The sequence below is a fragment of the Rutilus rutilus genome (genome assembly GCF_951802725.1).
Source record: "Rutilus rutilus genome assembly, chromosome: 24".
Taxonomy (NCBI): Eukaryota; Metazoa; Chordata; class Actinopteri; order Cypriniformes; family Leuciscidae; genus Rutilus; species Rutilus rutilus.
Window position 1 is genome coordinate 27,370,415 of NC_140228.1, and position 18,609 is coordinate 27,389,023.

At 39.2% G+C, this 18,609-nt stretch overlaps 1 long non-coding RNA gene across 1 annotated transcript; it reads left to right on the top strand.

The window, feature by feature from the left end:
- Positions 1–7,928: 7,928 nt before the first annotated feature.
- LOC311283603 lies at positions 7,929–8,699 on the top strand. Its single transcript, XR_014626089.1, has 3 exons — positions 7,929–8,006; positions 8,113–8,192; positions 8,473–8,699. It is a non-coding gene; the product is annotated as an uncharacterized lncRNA (long non-coding RNA).
- The last annotated feature ends 9,910 nt before the right edge of the window (positions 8,700–18,609 follow it).

An 18,609-nucleotide genomic window follows, 5' to 3' on the forward strand; every position in this document is an offset into this window, starting at 1 on the left:
CAGTAAAATGCAGAAATGGATCTGTTCAGAAACAGTTACTGCCGCCTCCTGGGTGGAGGGTTTGCCAGATATTTCCTCATTAGTTGACTGAATTTTAGCTTGCAGGAAAGAATTTACAAATACTATTCTTATTTAAGAGGGATTTGCACTGTTAGAGAAAACAAGCATTTGTTTGGACAGTTGACCCAAATCCATGATTCCGGACTTGGTTTTTCAAACCAACACTAGATGGCAGCAGAACTAGACTACAAGTGGCACTGCACTGCCCTCTTGCAGGAACAAAACCTATGGTAATGTATGATGAAATTAAAATGAAAGACAACTCATATATAACCAATTACGGTGACGCATTGCTGCCACATACACATTCTTTTTTTCACTCAATTATGTCATAATAACGAGATCTTATGTCAAGTCAAGTCAAGTCAAGTCAAGTATATTTGTATAGCGCTTTTCACAATACAGATTGTATCAAAGCAGCTTCACAGTATTAAATTAAAATAATACAACAAGGTTTGTTTCTAATGGAATTTATTGATTGATAAAATTAAATATCCCCAAAATATCCCCAACTGAGCAAGCCAAAGGCAACAGTGGCAAGGAACCGAAAAACTCCATCAGGTGACCTAATGCAGAAAAAAAAAAAAACTTGGGAGAACCCAGGCTAAGTCGGGGGCCAGTTCTCCTCTGGCGTTTATGAACTAGAGACAGGATTTAACTGTAAGATTAAAGTATTATATGAATGCCTGGCTGAAGAGATGCGTCTTTAATCTAGTTTTAAACTGGGAGAGCGAGTCTGAGCAACGAACAGTATCAGGAAGGCTATTCCAGAGTTTTGGAGCTAAATGTGAAAATGCTCTCCCTCCTTTGGTGGATCTGGATATCCTATGTATGACCAAAAGCCTTGAATTTAGAGATCTTAAAGAGCGCGATGGATTATAGGGCGATAGAAGATCCGTTAAATAGACTGGAGCTAAGCCGTTTAGGGCTTTATAAGTCAGTAGCAATACCTTGTAATTAATACAGGACTTATAGGTAACCAATGTAGTGATGATAAAATCGGTGTTATATGATCATATTTTCTTGATCTAGTAAGAACTCTAGCGGCTGCATTTTGGACTAACTGTAGCTTGTTTATTGAGGATGCAGGACAACCAGCTAATAAAGCATTACAGTAATCTAGTCTCGAGGTCATGAATGCATGAACTAACTTTTCTGCATCAGAAACTGATAGCATATTACGTAGCTTAGCAATGTTTCTAAGGTGGAAAAAGGCTGTTTTTGTAACATATGAAATATGTTAATGTTATATTTTCAAAAGACAGGTTGCAATCTAGTATAACACCCAGGTCTTTTACTGTAGAGGATAAAGTAACCGGACATTCTACTATGTTAAAGTTGTATTGTGAGAGGTTTTGTGGGCGTTTTTTTGATCCAATAAGTAGTACCTCTGTCTTGTCTGGATTTAATAAAAGAAAATTACGCGTCATTTAATCTTTTGTATCTTTAACACACTCTAGCGTTCACACTCACACTAATTTAGCGTTTTCATCCGGCCGTGATGAAATATATATTTGAGTGTCATCAGCATAACAATGGAAACTAATTCCATTGTTTCCTTATAATATTTCCAAGTGGCATCATATATATTGAGAGTAATAGAGGGCCTAACACAGATCCTTGCGGCACTCCATAGTTTACTGGAGTTATGATCGATTTTTCTCCATTTAAATAGACAAAATGGTAGCGGTCAGATAAGTATGATCTGAACCAGCTTAATGCTTGTCCTTGAACACCAGTATAATTTTGTAGTCGATCTAAGAGTATTGTGTGATCTATAGTATCGAACGCAGCACTAAGATCAAGTAAAACTAATATTGAGATACAGCCTTGGTCAGAAGCTAAAAGTAAATCATTTGTGATTTTAACGAGCGCAGTTTCAGTGCTGTGGTGCGGCCTGAATCCTGACTGAAACTTTTCATAGATGTCATTTTCTTGCAAGTCATTTTCATTTTCATTTTCATTTTCATGATGTCATTTCATGATGTCATGACATGATGTCATGATGTCATGACATGATGTCGTCATGATGTCATTTCATGATGTCATTTTCTTCTTATGTCGTTAAAACGACATCTTTTCTCGTAATAACGAGATCTTATGTTGTTAAAACGAAAAAATGTTCTCGTAATAACGAGATCTTATGTCATAATAACGAGATGTTATGTCGTTAAAACGACATATTTTCTCGTAATAACGAGATCGTATGTCGTTAAAACGACATCTTTTTCTCGTAATAACGAGATGCTATGTCGTTATAACGACATATTTTCTTGGCCTTAAGGACATGTGTAGTCCAAAATATGCTAGCCAATCATGTCTTTACATAGTCTACGTTCAAAAAGCTGAAGAAATAACAGCCCCCAATGGACATTCACGTTAAAAGATCAAATTCTGTACACACCTTATTAATAAGATGAGCCCAGAATACGAACATTGCGTTTAATTGCACATTTTCCTCCCATAGAAAACCCTTATAATAAAGAAAAAGCTTAATGTGCTTAATAGGCTACTTCAGTGATAAAGATCAAATGCTGTACACCTTATTAATAAACCATACTATCCTACAGAAAAGCAGATGAGCCCAGAATATGAACGCAATGCATTTAATTACACGTTAAGCGTTTTCTTTCCAAACCCTTTATTCTAAAGAAAATAAAGGTGGCTCTTAACGTGTCTTTCTATGGGAGGATGGCATTGCGGTGCACAGCAAATCATTTAAATGGCATTCAATGCAAAACAAGAGTGTGGAGCGCGCACTGCATGACATAGAGGCGCCGGTGCCATCACTCGCATTTTCCTATCAACAGTGGAAACAACTTAAAATACTCAAATACTTAAAATACAGAATCCGACGGCAAGAAAAACAGCTGTCGGAATCCGTTCCCCCACAAAAAATGCTGATTTTATTTTTGTGTGTGGATGGAGTCAGTTTTAAGTCAGTTTAAAGAATATATTTTTTTGCATTTTATTATGATAGGACAGTATAGTATCAAGAAAGTTTGACGAACCGGGACTTTAACTCGGGTCACAATAAGCTGAAAAACAATGAATACCAGTGCAGAGTGTACTGACCACTAGGCTATTGGGTTTTAGCCTGAAAATCCAGACCTAAATCTAAAAGATTAATGGTCTGGCGTCGACTAATGAAAATTGCCCAGCTCAAGGGGCGGCACCAAGTGCATTTGAAAATCTTGCTGCACGCAATTGGATAACACTACGACCAATCACAACAATAAACCCCAGCTACCAGCGGAGCTAACCTTATTAGACATTCTCTGATTATACTCTTACCGTATCCGGTCGGCGAAACAGCAAAAATGTCCTTCTTGCAAAGGAACGATTCGAGCGGCGTCTTCTGTTCCTGTTTTAGATAAAAAGCCAAGTCTAACTTGTTCATTGTAGCGGCAAAAGCCGTTTCAAACAACTGGTATTCATCCATAGCCATCTTGCAATGTTTACTAATGACTTCGACTGTCACAGCGCTGTCGTCATCTGTTTAGCTCACCTCTGGCCCGCCTATATCAGATAACCCCATGTGATTGGTGCAGCTCAGATCGAAGGGCATATTTAATGAGCATCATTATTCGACACCAGAGTAACTCGCTGAGCAAATTCAACTTGTGCTCTCGCGAGAACTCTGGATTACCAGGGTAATTGGGTTTAGCAATTAGCTGCAATGTGATAAATATTAGAACCTCATTGTGTAAGAAACATAGGGGGAACAGAATCCGACGGCAAATAGTTCAGCTGTCGAAACCCGTTCCCCCACCCCAATGATGAGAGGTGTTGATGTATCGGCTTAAAATATGCTTATTCTATTCTGTGTGTGGATGGAGCTTAAAGGTCCCGTTTTTCGTGTGTTTTTGAAGCTTTGATTGTGTTTACAGTGTGCAATATAACATGTGTTCATGTTTCGCGTGTAAAAAAACACAGTATTTTTCACACAATTTACTTATCTGTATACCGCTGTTTTCACTGTCCTAAGAACGGGCTGATGACTTCCTTGTTCTATGAAGTCCCTCCTTCAGAAATACGTAACGAGTTCTGATTGTGCCAGCGGTTCCTGTGTTGTGATTCGACAGCAGCTTAGCGCACGTTGCCCTGAAAGGTCACGCCTCTTACCATAACGTGGAGATGCATGCGCTCAGGGAAGGCCAAACAAAGGTGATTGGACTCCGGGATGAAAATAACAGCGTCTCGACGACATGGCGACAAACACACTCTACAAACGCAACTCTTCCTCTTCTCCGTGGGAGCGCAACAAGACCACGCACCCTTTTTTTGTGTATTCCTGTGGGCGGAGGTTAGTCAAAAAACTGATCTAGTGACGTCATTAAAGCAGGAAGTAGAGGGATGTAGTCCAAACGGGCCGTTCGATGTAGGCGACTTCTGTTAAATAAAATATCTCGCTTCGCATTGAACTTTGAGCTTTATAATTTTACAGATATTATTTATACTCTAACAACAACATTACACACTAACTAAAGTTTGAAACATGGGATCACGAAGAACGGGACCTTTAAACAGCATCAATTTGATAAATATTAGAACCTCAGTGTGTCAGAAATATGGGGGGAACAGAATCTGACGGCAATAAAAACAGCTGTCGGAATCCGTTCCCCCACTCCCATTATGAGAGGTGTTGGTGTAATGGCTTAAAAAATGCAGATTTTATTTTTGTGTTTGGATGGAGCTTAACTTGCATCAGTTTAGAGAATATATTTTTTTGCCTTTTATTATGATAGGACAGTAAAGTATCAAGAAAGTTTGACGAACCGGGACTTGAACTCGGGTCGTAATAAGCTGAAAAGTAATGAATATCAGTGCAGAATGTACTGACCACTAGTTATATGCACCCAGGATTAGATATAAACGTATGATTAGTCCTAATTGCTTGAATGACTACTAGTCTAGAAAAATCTTTAGTCTATGGCAACTCAATAGCCTACATTTAATATTTGACATTATTTAATTAGTAATTAGTATCCAGCTCTTTACATTAAATTAGTTGAGTTAGCATAATTAGTTAATGAACTAATAAAATAATAAAATAAAGTTTAAATTAAGATACTAACCATATATTTCTATATAGCATTGCTTACTCCACCACACAACGGACTGTTTATAAGGTGACAATCTGTTATACATGTGAAGATTGTAGGCTGTATCTTGAAGATTTTTGTATTGTATCGCATCTTCTGTTATAAAGACGAAGATTGACATTTTGTTAATTAAACAAAATAAGAACACAATGTTGTTAAAAATAAACAACTTAGGCTATGTTCTGTTAGATGTGTTTTGACTACTTTTTGTTTAATTATATCTCTAGGTAATGAAGATATAGCCTATTAACAAAAATAAATCTTATATATAATATATTATATAAAAAAAACTTATAGGCCTATGTAAAATATATATATTTTTTAAAAGGGCCTCATTGATTAATTTTGCCTGATTGGGGGCTGCTACTATTTGCTTTTTGCTATTATAAGCTTTTTGAACGTAGAAGTGTGATAAAGGTGAGATAGGCTATCAATTTTATGTGGACAAAGACATATTTTGTACATGACTACACATGTCCTTATAAGGCCAAGAAAATATGTCGTTTTAACGACATAACATCTCGTTATTACGAGAAAAAGATGTCATTTTAACGACATTAGATCTCGTTATTACGAGAAAAAGATGTCGTTTTAACGACATAAGATCTCGTTATTACGACATAGAGTATGTGGCAGCAATGTGTCACCGTAACCAATAAATATTTTTTAAAGGAAATAGTTTTATACATTCGAGCACTAAATCAATTCATACCATGGTTTGTCTGAAGACTCGTATGATTGCCTAGAAAGAGTTCAATAAAACCGTTTAATGCACAGGTAGTTCCAGGTCAGTTTAATCACTCTTCTATATTAATGCGCTTGCTCTGTTTTCATTGAAGCGGAGAAGCACTATTTGTTGAAGTGTGAGCGCACAGAAACCTATCAATGCTGCACTGCGACTTTTGTTAAATAGCTTCGCTACATCGTATTTATCAGCAACGACGGGGTAAAATCGAGAGAGAGAGAGAGAGAGAGAGAGAGAGAGACTCACTCTGAACAGACGAAGGTAATTCACACACACACACACACACACACACACACACACACACACACACACACACCCACCTCTCGAGTTTGTTAAAGTCAAGTTAAAAGTCGCTTTCAAACAGTAATGAATTTAAACAAGTGCTATAATTAATTAATAATCTTAAAAAATGTGTGTGATTTAAAGCGGGCAGAATGCTATTTCTAACTGACGGAAATTACCGCCATTTTACTCTTCCGATCAAATATTGCGCTGCAAACATCAATTCTGGCTGTGGACCATGGTATAAGCGGGATCATCCACGGTTAGTGTTCATTACACTCTGTAAACAAGCTTTTAGGTAATTTCTTGCACGTACTTGTGTCTGTATCTCACATCATTTTCATAATAGCGAGAAAACCAATTGCTCTTGTTTTGATTCCATAAAACTGGTGAGTTATTTAAATCTATTTAGTCAACATTACAACACAATATTATCTAAGTTTAATTGCCTAAAAAACATTACAACAGAATCGCACTTGAGAAATGCAGTATCAAATCACAATGGAGTAAACACTCACAAATGTGAGCTTAATGTGTGGTAATAATTCGCTTGTTGCATAAATAGACCGTTCGATATTTCCGGGTTGTCACGGTAGGCCGCACGACTTCCGGTTACTCCTGTCAGAGCGAGTCTGACAGCGAGCAGCTGCTTGTCAGAGCGAGAACGATAACGTCAACTTTAGTCAACGAGGAAGATGGCATTTTACACACGATGCCTGCAGGACCTGCCAAGGATAACCGTAAACGATGTACATAGGATTATACAATCCTCAACATCAGCCCCAAAGAGCAAGCGGGAGAAGGGGTTTAAAATGTATATTTCCAGCTACATTGACAATTACGAAGGTAAGTTCCTTTACTATGCTTTGTATTAGTCTAGTAGCCTAGCCTATGAGCTATCTTGCTAACCAGTAACGTTAAACATTGAATGAGCCTGACGAATATTATCTTGTTTTAAGTGTTTTGATCATAACATGATATTATTCTTAACTCAGTGTCAAACAAAGAGCCAGAGACAGGGAGAGTGAGTGTCCGCGCTACCTGCCATAGGTCACTGAGGAAGAATGAGAAACCTCACGACCTCAGAGTAGGATCGAAGATAGTTCAGTTGTTCCAGCAAGTTCTGCTCCAACCATGTCCTGGGGATTTTGTGTCGCTAGGATAGGTTCTGTATCAGTAACATCGGCAGAAAGTAGCACTCAAATATCTAACCTAGCCCCCATGAAAACTCCAGGAACTGGTTGTGACGGCTGTTATTTATTATAAGTTAAGTTTAAGTTAAGTTTGTATGTTAAGTTGTAAGTTAAGTTGTAAGTTAGTTGAAGTTTCAGTTATCTGTATGTTCAGTATTCATGTAACGTTTTTGACTTGTAATAGCCTACTAACATCTCACATATGTAATACTGTAATATTTTAATGTTTAAAAAAATAGAACTAAAAACGACTATTTTTGGTCATTTGTTAACTAATATGACTAATATGATATGGTTAAGCCTACCATGACTAAAAATCTGAAATGTTGATTTTGTTCCATTTCCTGTGCCTGTACTATATTTAAGATGGTAATGGTTATCTGTAATATGATTAGTTTGTAAAATTGTCTCTCTTTTTTTTTAAAGATTACACTTGAGCACTCATTCCCGGTGCAACTGTGTGAGGCTGTGTGTTCATGTGTGGCTGGTAAGGCACTGTGCAATCACAATGTTGCACTGCTCTATCAGACAGCACACTACTCACAGCTTCAGATCAGTGCTGTACCCCCTGTCCTTAGTTGCACTGAAACAGAGCAACGCTGGCACAAGCCAAGGTCTATGGTAAGTCTGAGAGCATTATTAACCACACTGTTTCATAGTGTAGTCAGTCAGCTGAATTGGTATGTGTTCAAAGCTTGCTTTCATTAAAGACCATTACTATCAACAGGGTGTGAAGCCAGGCCGGGTCAGAGACATGGTCGTGTTGTCAGCCAAACCCAAGCAAAAGACGGTTGGAAATGGTGTAAGGTAATAATATTTTATCTTATTTCTATAATTTAGATAAAACATGATTAAAATATGAAAATAAAATAACATCTGAAACACATACCATGTTCCATTTCAATTTGCCTATATGGTGGGAATAGGGACTGTTGATGCTGTTAACACTTTTAGCTCTTTAGTGGTTTGTGTGTGCATATGTTGTATGTATGTATATGTTGTGTATTAATGCAGCTTTGAGTCCAAGACAAATTTCCTGAAAAAGGACAATAAAGTATACTAACTAACTAACTAACTATGTACACAGGAGCACACTTTACAAAGCACTGAGGGGAGAACTGCCAGATGTGGACATGCTCAAAGTGGCTGAGGTGTATAGTGATTTCCCTGCGACCTTGGCGCCACTCATCACCACCATGGCCATTAGTTCTGATGTTCCATTAGTCCAGTCAGCACTAGGGGAAGTGCAGGAGGGAAGTGCCATCGCCTCTCAGCACCCAGTAGCACCCACCAGGACCATCCAGTTGCACTCAGATGCACCTCCACTTCTGCCGTTGGCTGATTACAGGTTGGAGCCTACAACCTGTCAGTTTGCTTGCAGTGAACAACAACAACTTCATCTGGTCTCCCTGCAGACAAGTATTGAAATGGCCAGACAGGTGGAGGCTTCCACACGGGACCAGAGCTTGTCTGCAGAGTGGCATCAGGTTCGTCGACCACGGCTAACGTCCTCACACTTTAGAGAACTGTGCCATGTTCGAGGTGAGAGTACAGCACAGCAGCTCGCTCAGAGGATTTGGAAGGGCACTGTTCAAACTGCTGCCATGAAGAGGGGCCTGGTACTAGAACCTGTTGCCATTGAGGAGAACTGCAGGGTCAAGAACACAAACTATTGGCCCTGTGGGTTTATCATCCACCCTGATGCCCCCTGGTTAGGGTCTTCTCCTGACGGGGTTGTATTTGACCCAACTGAAAACCCTCCCTATGGTTTGGTTGAGATTAAATGCCCAAATTGCAAGAGCTATGTTGATTGCAAGTACTTGAAGTTGCATGGCAACACAATGCAATTAAAACGGCAGCACAGCTACTACTGGCAGGTCCAAGGCCATGGAATGGAGTGGTGTGACTTTGTGGTGTTTGCAGAGGATGACATGGTCATCCAAAGAATCTACAAAGATGCAGAGGTTGCACAAATCATTAGGGAGAAGGGGGATCACTTCTTTTTTTTATTTTTACATGGCTGTGTGTTTGAAATAGATACTGTTACTATTTACTGTTACTCTTAGAATAATTTACAGTAAATCAGTTCTAGTTTTGTATGTATTTATTAAATTGAATCAGTTCAGGTTTTATAGATTTGTAAAAATAAATCAGTTTTGTATAGATTTGTAAAAATGAACAATAACATCTCTGCATTTGTGAATGTTTGTAAACAGACAACATATCAGTTTAACCCTTGTTTATGTTGTCACTTGTGATCTTTGGGATCTCCAGATACCCCAGACAATAACATTTAATTTTGTAACAGGATAATAATTTTTTTAAATTAAATTCAACAATAATTTTTTTCAGTGTACTTGCAACGCACATGAGTAAAAAAGTAGTTTTTCAAGGAACGTGTACTCTCATATTCCTGCTGTTTTAAACCGTATTAACTATTTTACACTTTCCAGCACATCATAAAAATAGTTTAAAAAATGGAACAACGTACTTCTTTTAATTTTACTTAAGTAAGTTTCTCAAAAAGGACATTTTACTTTTACTCGAGTACATTTTTAAGGGAGTAATTGTACTTTAACTTGAGTATAGATTTTCAGTACTATAACCCCCACTGCAACCCAGACACACATATGTAGTTAGGCTACTACATACAATTGCATAATAGCATGGACCAACCTTGTGTAAAAACGAATATCCTCATCGGATCCTTGGAGGTGTTGGAGTCCAAACCGAGACTGCAGTTGCAGTGATTGGACTTCTTGTTGGAGCTCCTCTACCTTCCTCCTCAGGGCTTCGTTTTCATCTGCCAGCTGATGTGTGACAAGTGCAGTAGTGGGGGTGACACAGTAGGCGTGATCACGATGTACTACTGACTTCTCTGTGACCACCTCGTTGTCAGACGCCATCGGTAGGTCAGGGGAAGGAGGCCTTGGCCGACGTTGCCAGACATTAAGCCGAGGTGCCGGTACGCTGAACTCATTCCAGGTCAAACAAACAAGGGACACTGCCTTTCTTCAGTCGTTTCTCCCCCCCAGTCGTCGTTACAAAATCCTCAAAAAGGAAATGACAACTGCAGACACGAGTGCATTCAGTTGGAGTGAAGCTATCCCTGCGGATCTTGACTAGCCACTTTGATCTCACCTCAAGATCCACAGGGAAGCGATGAAAACTAATCGTTCCATTGTATTTAGACGAATTTCCACACATCGGCACACAACAGTGTAAAGACGTTCGTCTGGATTGACGCTGAAATTTAATTCGTTTTTCTTTTACTCTTAAGAAACTCATAATTGCTGTCTAACTAAACTATCGCGCTCTCTCTGACTCTCTCTCTCTCTGACAGGAGATAACGTCAACGCAACCGGAAGTCGTGCGGCCTACCGTGACAACCCGGAAATATCGAACGTTCTATTTACGCAACAAGCCTATTGTCTGTGTTGTATATGGATCTGAAGACCAGCATGGCATAATGTGGTGAAGCAGTTTAAACGTACAGTATGGAATTTTTCGCTGCTAGGGGTCGCTAACCTCTTACAATAACAAAGGCGTAGTTTGATGATGCAACATTTGCTAAGAATTATGGATCTTGTCGCCAACGTCAAGCCGACCCATCTAATAATGTTTATGGATGAGTGAATACATCGATGCTTTTATCATGACTGTGATATGAAGCAGGTCGGGATTGCTAAGAGACAGCTATCAGCTCCACACGCGACGCGAGTCCCGCGGATATAAAAGGAATATGGACATTTCATTCTACCGAACTACACGCAAGTGCAGAATTACTACTCACAGGTCAGTTTATTAGACAAATTAAACTTGTGAGGTAACGCAGCGCTGTTTCACTTGGTCTAACATTACACTATCACACTAAACTGCATTTGAATGTGTTGAAATTTATGTGTTAGTTTGTCTGTATGAGACTAGCAGTAAGCTAGATCAACATTAGAATAACATACAGATCATATTCTAACATTTTATCATTGTTGAACTATATAACATTGATTAGTTTTATGTAAATGTGCTCACCTGTTTAATAAAGTACATGTTGAAACGGTCGAAGTCTCGGACGTGGAGCTCTCGTTTATATACTGTCCATGGGAGCTCTCGGCATCTCGAAAACACCGCGCTGATATTGATTCTCGTTTTAGTTCTCCTTTTTTATCCAAAGTCTGCTTGCCATGGTCCATAATGTTTGAACGAAACAACAACAGCGTGCAAATAGACATTGCGAACTACACAGTGGTCCACGTCTGTCGCCTTGGTTACTATCAGAGGGCTCTGGTTCATAGCTCTGGTTGCTATGGCAGTACGAGCGGAAACCAGGGACAACACGGATATGACGCCATTGACGGCGACAAAACGGAAATAAAGAAACGGGACGTGTCTTCGAATTAAATTACAAATTTCTCCTGGTTTGAAAGTTGTTGGAAACAGTCGGGATAATGTAAGTACACAACTAAAAAATATATATAACATAGATATAGTGATTTTTGCTATTTTTAAAGCAAAAAAGTTACATATTGTGCCTTTAACAGCAAACTGGAGGAGATCCGGACTAAACTGATGTATCAGGATTGGGGAGAAGTGCTCAGTTATTATTCATACATTCACACATTGGTAAGATTTGCTTATGTTTCTGAAAGAAGTCTTACGCTCACCAAGGCTGTGTTTGTGATAAAAAAAAATCTAAAAGTCAAAAATACAGAAAAAACGGTGATATTGTGAAATATTATTACGATTTAATATAACTTTTTTTCTATTTTTATATATTTTAAAAATGTAATTTATTCCTGTGATCAAAGCTGAAGACTGGAGTAATGATGATGAAAATTCAGTGTAACATGATCCTTCAGAAATCATTCTCATATGCTGATCTGCTGCTCAAGAAATATCTCGGTTTATTATCAATGTTGCTGCTTTTTTCTTTGATGATTATAAAGTTCAAAAGAGCAGCATTTATTTGAAATGGAAAGCTTTTGTAGCATTTTTTCTTTACTATCAGTTTTGACACTTGTGGTCAATTTAATGTATCCTTGCAGAATAAAAGTATTAATTTCCAGACCTGCCAACCTGTACGCATTTTGCGTAGTGGATACGCATTTTGACCTCAAAGTACGCTGCCTGGTACGATTTGTCACTCTAAACTACACAAAAACCTAAGACCAATCATAGCGCTGGGCTCATTTCCAAAATAGCAAGCAGGGATGATTGACAGATGCGTAAGGCCTATCTTTAAAAAAGTTAAAATTTTGTTCTTGCTTGTGTTTTTTTCTGTCAAAATGTCAGAAAGCATTTTGTATTATCCATCTGTGTTTTTAAAATTCGTTAAATATCTATGCCTACACAGAGTAGAGCAGAGGATTGTGGGGCAGCCATTAGTCCATGGTCCTCTCCTCTTTATGTAGGTGATCAGAAAGCTTTCTGCAGTTACTTCTGCTCATCCTATACAAATAATTGCATTTATCTCGACTGATCCTAACAATCCAATCCAAGCCATGGCTGCTGTGATTGCAATAAGTGTAATGTCATTGGCCACCTGTTCAGTGAAACCAGGGATGGTGCTCAATGTGCTCAAAAACTGAGACGATCTGCCACCACGACACTCAGGCACCAGCTAATCAACTGACGGCACTCGACAGTCTTCAGAACACAAAACAACAAGCTTCTCCTGGGTCTGGACATGATTTTTATCTCTGCTTTTGAAGGAAACCCTCCATGCATGCGGCTCTAAAGGGTAAACAGCCGCACAAGATGTTGTAGAGCATCGCCCCCAAAATTTGTTACATTTATATAGCGCTTTTCTGGGTACACAAAGCGCTTTACATAGAAGGAGGGAATCTTCTCAACCACCACCAATGTGCAGCATCACCTGGATGATGCGACGGCAGCCATATTGCTCCAGAACGCCCAACACACACCGGCTAACTGGTGGAGAGGAGACAGAGTGAAGAAGTCAATCAGTATATGGGGATGATTGCCATGATGGACAGAGGCCAATGGGCAAATTTGGTCAGGATGCTGGGGTTAAACCCCTACTCTTTTTCCCCCGAAGGACAACAGTTCATGATTGGACTGCGTAAAAGAAAGTTCATTGAAACAGTAGCTGGTCCTGCATGATATCAGTGCTGATGAAACCACTCAGGAGGGGCGTTCTGAAGAGTGCCTATAAGGCTACGTTCACAATGTCAGTCCAAATCCTATTATTTGTGTATTCGATTGGAATCCGATCTAAAATTATTGATGTCCACACTATGTATCACAACTGTTCAGATCTGATTTGTGTGTCCATGCAGCTCTTTCGTTTTCTGGAATATCTGCATTGGTTTCTATGGCAATGACGTTGCGTTGGTAGGAATACACCAAAAACAACAACTGTAACATGGAGGGGTTTGCAGTGGAGATGTTGTCTAATTTAAATTTGACAACATGGAAATGTGTAGCCGTGCACTAGACTGTACGAGGCAGCGGCAGAACTGTAGGAGGATGGGATGCGTGGCTTTATTCCTGATGTCGCCGTCATATTGTCATTTTCTGCTCGTCCGGCACTTTGCAACAACACAGCCTTGTTTCGGCAGCGACTTTCAGCATGTTTCCTATAACAACGTCTGACGTTTACATTTTACGTGGCGTGAGAAAGTCACATAAACCACACGAAAATCCAATCAGAGCAGTCAGACTGAAACGGATTTTCAGAAATGCAATTTGGATTGCAAACCACATATGGATGTAGCTTGTAACGGATTTGTAAAAGTCGCATTTCATGTGATTTTATTTTTATTTTATTTTTTTGCTGTTCACATTAGCTAAATTCTGATCGGATTTCAATCGGATATGGTCAGAGCGCAAACACCACCGCACACCTGCATAGGTGCGTGGGAAAAAAAGACCATGTAGGTAGGTCAAGTAAAACAAAGAACTCCCGCACACTATCCGTAGGCCTACTTTCAAAAAAGTATCAAAAATTCTTTATTAGCAACGTTTCGGTCTCATGACCTTCATCAGGCATATACAAACATTACAAACTCAATCACATTTAAAATAGTCACATGACCAATCAATGTAAGGATCCATTTACACCCAATTAGGCTAAGTGATTAAATACATAATTAGCGTCACATCACCATCATAGACAGGTACAGACAATTGTAAATAATATCTGCACTTCATAACATCACATTAAATACTGCTTCATCATTCATACCCCTAGGTGATAAAGTCTGAAGGGTAAAAATCCCCAAAAGTTCACGTCTCTGTAAGAGCAATTCAATATCACCCCCTCTAGATGGCGCATTCACTTTTTCAATCCCACAAAAACGTAAGGAAGAGACATCGTGATTCAAAGATAAAAAATGAGCCGCAACTGGATAATTTACATCTTTTCTTCTAATAGAACTCTAATGTTCACTAATTCTTTGTTTCAATTGACGTGACGTTTTTCCCACATAACCTAAACCACAAGGACAACAAACCAGATAAACAACATGAGTAGAAACACAAGTAATCACATAATTGATGTATATTTTTTACCAGTTCTTGGATGACAAAAAAAATGATGTTTTAAATGTATTATTGCACTGAGCACAGTTCACACAACGATTGGACAAAAATCGGATTTGGACTGACAGTCTGAACGTAGCCTTAAACCCAAGAAGCCCAGAAACATCCACTGAAAAATTTCCAATACAAACAAATTCCCTTTTGGTTGATCATCAGAAGTGTGTTCTGTAGTAATGCAATGGATCTGTAGGCAGAGCCCCTTAGCAGGTCTCCGCAACGAAAGTCCAGCAGCTTGATGTCATGTGAAGCTGTGGGAATCAGCAGGTTCTGTAGCTTGACGTCCCAGTACAGGACTCCACGGCTCTCGCAGTGTTTCAGCGCGAGGATGAGCTGCACCAGCACTTTCATCCAGCCAGCCGTTCTCCTCACAGAAACTCTGGAGATCTTGGCAAGGAACTGGCCGTTCCAGGATCATGCTGAACGAGTTGGACTTTAAAACCACTCCACGAGCTGCAGGACATTTGGCAAGTCTCTTATACGAGGTGGACAGGCGTTCCTTCTTTTGGGCTTTGCTGGCTGCAACTCTGACACTTTCTCTTCATGTGAGTCTGATCTGTTGACACAGAAGCAACCAACTCAGAAGGCAGAGGTGCTAAATATCCAGGTAGCTCTTGGCTCAGCGTCTGGGTCAGGTTTGGCAGCGGTTTCTGATCTCAGTCATCAGTTCAATGTTTCCCAACCTGGAAAGCAGCACACTTGGATCTGGAGCAGCCTGATGCTGGAATATTCCATACAACGAACACTTAAACGCTCTATTAGTGATGTTTTATTAATAATCAATGTCAGCGTTATATTAGACGACGATAATCCTCCATTCATGGAGATGTGGCCTATCCAGTGCAGCTTCATCTTCAACAGCATGGCTTCGACGCTGGTAAACCTCTGCCTGCTCAAAGACTTTAGTTTTGGTAATGAAATCATTCCACTGGATGTTGAGCAAGGTATGGAGATGATATGGAGGTATGGCACTGGTGGAAGCCCTCAAAGAGGTGGTGTTGGTAGATGACCCACGATTCTGAGCTGAACAGAACAATACACACTGATCTTTGTGCTTTTCTTCAAGTGCTTCTTGTTCCAAATTCTTTTGTACAAATGAGCTGTTAGCCTTTGCCAGTCTATCAGTCTCATTGTAAACCTTGGCGTCAGTGGAAATGAAGCATCCCAAGTAGGGCTGTGCAATTAATTGAATTTCGATTTCGATTTCGATTTTGGCTCCCAACGATCACCAAAATAGTACAATCGAGTAAAACCTATTATTTTGCCATGTTGTGTTTTGCAAAAACACTTTTATTTTGTCTTGTGTTCTGAATGACACATGCATGCGCACATCCACCCCTCCCGAAGCCATGAACTCTCTCAGCCTATACAGTCAGGGAGGCAAGTCCTGTGCATATCGTCCGCTGGAATTTAAAAACCCAGCGCGAGTAAAGATGGCAGAAGGAGGGCAGCCAAAGCAGCGTTTGGTGAGCAAAAAAGGCAAAACCAACTCCGGTGTCTGGGAACAGTTTGGCTTTGAGGAATCCGACGATGAGCAGAAACATGCTACGTGCAAGATTTGCTACTGCAACGCAAGGGAACACCACAAATTTGTTTAACCACTTTAAAATTAAACACTGAGTGACCTATGACAATCTAATAAAGAAACAGAAACAGCAATCCACAACCCTAACTAACTTGTTCCCCTAAACTAGCTTCCTAAACTAGCTTCCTGCGCAGGAATAAATCGACAAACAGACTTAAGCAAATGTCCTTTAAATGCTTTAATCACGGCCAGGAGATCTTCCTGATCAGTTCTCAGGGAATCTCTCCCAAGAAGCAAGGCCGGAGGATCTCAGACAAATTCCATTGAGAATCCCAGGAAGCAAACACAGATACAACAGTTTTTATAGATTCGAGAAAACAAATAAGACTAACATGTCACCTTCAAGTGACATGAGTTTGGAAACATTTAAAAGCATATGAATGTCGTTCCTGCAAGAAAAACAAATGTTAGTTGATTAATTAAAGTTGATTCATTAAAAAATCGATCACAAATATCTGTTATATTATTTATTTTAATTCAAATTTAGATTTTTTTAAGAATTGTTGAAAGGTGTCTTTTTAATAAATGCAACACGTTCCCAAAGTCATGTGAAATAATCGTGTTTCATAATCGTGATTTCAATACTGACCAAAATAATCGTGATTATGATTTTTTTTTTTCATAATCGAGCAGCCCCAATCCCAAGTGGTTGAACTGTTGCCAGTGGTAATGTATGGAGTGTGGCAATCTTCCCGAGGTGTGGACTGATGGAGAACTTCTGTCTTTTTCAAGCTGACTTCTAATCCAAAGAGCTCAGCAGCCTTTGTCTGCTGCCTGTCACTCAGCATCAGAAAAACAGTGTTGTTGTATCAGGATATGGCATGATATATCTAAATACCTAGGAAGGAGAAATGTAAAATCTTTACTGTCCCCCATAACTCAAAACCCTGACTTTCCCGCTGGTGTCAGTTCACCCATGTTCCTCTCTTGGAGGGACATGGGAATTCATATATTCGGCAATTTATTCAAAGATGGCACTTTGCTGTCCTTCCAGCAGTTACAGGAAACATTCAATATCCCCAAGCACCATTTTTTTGGGGTATTTACAGATTTGGCATTTTGTGTCATCACAATCATCCTCTTTCCTTGTTAACATTTCTTTCAGTGAGGTGGAGAATCTTCTTTTAAAGTGCAAAAACAGAAAACATCTTGTAGCTAAATTTTACTCGCTCCTTAGTTCTGTCGTCATGTACCACTTACCAGAAATATCTCATAAATGGGAAAAAGACCTGAATAATGAATATATTGAGGATATATATTGGATATATATATCCTATATATAGGATATATTGACGACTATATGCCTGATCAGGTCTACTTTTACCTTTAACCGGCTGAGAGAAACTCAGTACAAAATACTTCATAGGCTGCATATTACTCCCGTTATTTTAAACAAAATTGATGTCTCCATTTCCCCTTTATGTACAAAGTGCAACTTAGAAAGAGGGACATATTATCATTATTTCTGGGAATGTAAACTTATTTCCAGATTCTGGACACTTATTTCAAAGGTGGTCAGTGGGATATTTAAAACGAAAATTAAGAAAAACCCTGGGGTTTTTCTCTTAGGCCTTCCCTCTAGAGACTTGCATCTCAATGCACTACATCATAAACTCCTTGATAAACTCCTTTTAATTGCTCCGAAGTGCATACTTCAAAACTGGATCAAAACTTCCCCACCTAGTATCACCCATTGGTACAGGGAGATCTTTAATATCCTCCCTCATGAAAAATTGCATGCGGTTGTAAAGGGTAAGGATGAATTATTTTTAAAAGTTTGGTCTCCGTTCTTAGTTTATACCTGCAGATCTGAAAAATCTACTACTGATGGGCAGACAGTTTTCTGGGGGGGGGGGGGGGGGGGGGGTTCTTGTTTCTGTATTCTGTATGTATAAAAACAATAAAATGTGTAATAAAAAAAAAAAAAGAAAAACAGTGTTGAGTGACAAAATAAGCTTATTCATACACTATGGTGAGAACATAATGTATAAGTACAGTGTATAAGTGCATCATTTGTAATGCAACTACAGTCACAGAGCGCCACAAACAGTTACTTCTGAACCAAATCAATGAGCTTATGCT